Raw genomic sequence first — 4,018 nt, 5'->3', positions numbered from 1 at the left:
GAAGGGCCTGTCAGTGAGTGAGGATGCTCAAGGGCCTGTCAGTGAGTAAGGATGCTCAAGGGCCTAGTTATTGTTTGGTGCTTCCTCTTAGAGGTTCAAGAGAAGAAGCTTATTACTAAGGGGTGTAGTTAGGGATGGTTCTCTGTTTTCATTGATAGGCTAAGTCACATGACCATGTTCCTATTGTATGTGCATGTCCTTTCTATGGATATGATTTTTAATCATATTCATGCCCAACTACACATAGGCTTATTGTAATAAACACAAGACTCTCTCTAAAAGTTTACTTGAGAATTTTTCCCCCACTACACATGCTCCCAAAATGAGTTCTGGCCAGTTCTGGGTCATTCCAACTTCAGACCAGGATGTATTAAGTTTACGTTTGAGTGGAAACTGTCAAAGTTTGCTGAAAGAAGAAGAGCTTATCCTGACAGAGGTACACATGCAGCTCAACGCAGGTTGTAGACTGAGATTTCTAGGAGCATAATTGAAGAGGGATGTGAGTGCATAGCGCATGCAGGTAAAGGAGCTGGGCAGCCAATAGCATTTCTGGAAGAAGTGGGCATGTATAACCCAAACAGAATAAAGCTTCAGGTTACTAAACTCTTGCCTGTGCTTTCCTGTCTCAGTCTCACAGATCATGATCCCTAACAATTACCTTCTAATCCAAAGTACACCTGTGTCTACTTTCAAAGACTAGAATCTGCAACAAGGCAAAGTTACATTTCTCAGACCATCTGATGCTGAGAAGCCATTAAATAACCTACAACACTGTACTTCCACTTTGATACAACCTTGAGCTTTTTTATAGATTTGTCATTTGCTCACATACTCAAAGCACTTGGATGTCTCCAATGAGGTAGGCACAGTGCTTGGTGGCAGATAAGTGAAAACATCTAGAATTCAGACACAGAACCCGAGATGAAGCAGCCATCCTGCAGCTATGAAAATGACAACAAGGGATGCCTGCAGACAGAGGTATAGAGGGATTTCACAAAGCTAGAACTCCTCCTGGGCTGCCTGGCATGGGCTTTACTTGGGTTTTCTGTCACTTGCAATGGAAGTATAAACTGTAGCTCATAACTCGGCACTCTGTCTTAATTGTTGATTTATTGATTGAGAATAATATTTACTATTATCACTTTAGCCCATTCTTCTTGATCCAGCCCACAGTCAACCTGTGAAAAGGAATGAAGACATAAGAACAGCCTGAGTCTGCCCAGCCCCTGGCTCACTGTTATCAGTTACTTTCTTGTTGCTGTCATAAAGCATCTTGACCAAAAGCAACTGTAGAAAAAAGAGTTTATTTTGGCTTGTGGTCTCAAAGAGATAAGACTCCATTGTGGTAGAGACACATATCAACAAGTGGGAGACATGATGGCAGGGGTGGGAATCTGAGAGCTCACATCTTGAAACTGCAACAAGGACCAGGCTATATACTCTCAAAGTCTACCCCAGTGACATACTTCCTCCAGAAGACCATACTTGCTAATCTCCCCAAAAGAGCGCCACCAATTTAGGACCAGGTGTTCAAATATGTGAGCCTATGTGGAACGTCTCTTATCTAAACTACTCCAGCTCAGATTCTAACATCTCTTATCTAAACTACCCCAGCTCAGATTCTATCTTCCTTCTCCATTGCAAAAACATATCCATGTCCTCTCGATTCAGAATATGATCACAGAAAAATAGAAAAAAATCCAATAAAATGTTTTTGACACTTTTTTATATTTCATATTTAAAGGAGAAAAATATCCACCGTGTGGCATGTAGGGGTTGGGTAAACAAACAGTGTCTTATTTGAAAGTTTCAGTTTAGAGGAGCCAAGAGGTAAATGACATGTCTATAATTATCCCTTCACAATCAATAAGCTTCAAATTGCTATCTGCTCCCAGAAGCACAGAAATTTTTAAAGAATTTTTTTCTGAAATTTCTGGTATTACATATTCATTAATTTGCTGTGTCATGGAGCTCTAGACACAGAAAGTATTTTGGGGTAATGTTTATATAGTCAGTCTGATTGGGATTAAAGAAGGCCAGCACAGCAGGTCAGCTCCCCTAGCACAGCCAGACTTTGAGGCTCCAGGAAGCCCTCCACAGACTGTACGTCATTGATTTAACTTATCTCCTGATCAATATCATCTTCTTAGTTATGTTTTCTATTAACTTGTTGATCTGTATTTAAACAAGCATTCATGTCATACCAGTTATGTGAAGCACATAGGCAGGCACTGGGGAAAATCAGGCACGGCCTCGGGAAAAGAACTGGGGTGAGGGGGGGGAAGCATGAATAATCTCAAAACAGCTAGGTGAAAGTGGTGCATGCCTTTAATCCCAGCACTCAGATGGCAGAGGTAGGTGGATCTGAGTTCAAGACCAACATGATCTACAGAGTGAATTTCAGGACAACTAAGGCTACGTAAAGAATCCCTGTCTCAAAAATAAATAAATAAATAAAAATCTCAAAACAGTCACCAATAAGATGGCTCAGCTCATAAGGACACTTGTTACCAAGACAGGCCACTGGGTTGGATCCCCAGGACCAACAGAGTGGAAGGAGAGAACCAACTCCTTCAGGTTGTCCTCTGATTTCCATATGTGCATTGTGGCACATGCATGTGTACACACACACATATGACAGGTACTCAGGCACAAATAGAAATAAATAAAATTAAAAGCACAAACCATTTAACAAAAGTAAACTCAGGCTACCTCAGGGAATTCGAGAAAACAATCAAATCAAGCATAAAAAAAGGAATCCAAGAAATGCCTCTGTGACAGCCTCTGGGCTATCTTGAACAGTCAGCACATGTCACCTGTTCATTATAACTGTGGTTCAAAGCTTGGTCCATCACCCACCAGCTAGATAGCTGCAAGAGGTTGTTAGTAGACATCCCTGAAGAATACCTTTCCCCTGACATAACTAGAGTACCAGAGTAGGCTTCAGAAAGGGGCCTGACTATGTCATCTCTCCAGTGGTTTAAAATAAAAGTCTTCTTCAACATATTCATAAAACCTATATGATCAGATAGGATAGCTGGAGTGTACCTCAGTAGTGAAGTTTCCAACACACATTAGGTCCTGGTTTGATCCTACCACCACCACACACACACACACACACACACACACACACACACACACACACACATTATGATCTGGTAGCTAACTACCAAACAGAACTTGTTTCTTCCCTGCTCAAGCTTTATCCTCTTCATCCACCTGGGCCCCTTGACATTCCTCCCACATACCAAGTAATCTGCCTAAGGTCTTTGCACTTCCTGCTCTGCCTGCCTGGGGATATTCTAATGTCTAACTCATTTCCTTTGGCTCTCTGCTCAGGAGTCTCCACTTTTGAGTGACAGGACCATCTAAAGTAATTTCCCCATCATTATAAACTATCTCTTGGCTTCATTTCTCTTGGTAGCACTTGTTGTGATCTAGTGTGCTGAGTGTGGTGTGTTATTTACCCTTCCTCTAGCTTTCCTCTTTCAAGTAAAACCTATGAGAGCAAGGTGTTACTTACTTCACAGTTGTACTGCAGGACCTCCAGCCATCCCCACCCTCCATGCGCACTCAGGAAATAAATAAGCAAACCCATCATATATCCCAGAAAAAAAGGAAAGAATAGTATCCAGAATGAAGCTCTTCACTCCCATTCTGATTTGAGATAATAATCTGTTCTAGCTAAGGACACAGCAAGGGAAAGATCAGCTCCAAAGTAAATGCAGAGATCAGGGGAATGCTTGCCTGAAAGGTTTGAAAACATTATTGTCAAAATTGGAGCCATTATAGGAAAAGGCTTTTAAATTCTGCAAGATCTAAGCAAATGCATGGCCAAGGTCCATCTGAGCACGTAACTTCTGCTCCACAGCCAACTCTAAAAATAGACCTGTCTGAGCAACAAGGTACTTTGGAGCTGAGCTGTGCACCTGATGTAAGAATTTTTCTATAGAGGGTTAAGAGATGAGAGGGAGAGAGAGAGAGAGAGAGAGAGAGAGAGAGAGAGAGAGAGAGAGAG

This window comes from Grammomys surdaster, unplaced genomic scaffold, assembly GCF_004785775.1.
Source record: "Grammomys surdaster isolate TR1022 unplaced genomic scaffold, NIH_TR_1.0 126546, whole genome shotgun sequence".
NCBI classification, from domain to species: domain Eukaryota; kingdom Metazoa; phylum Chordata; class Mammalia; order Rodentia; family Muridae; genus Grammomys; species Grammomys surdaster.
The sequence above is the reverse complement of the archived record's forward strand: the minus strand, read 5'-3'. Positions refer to the sequence as shown.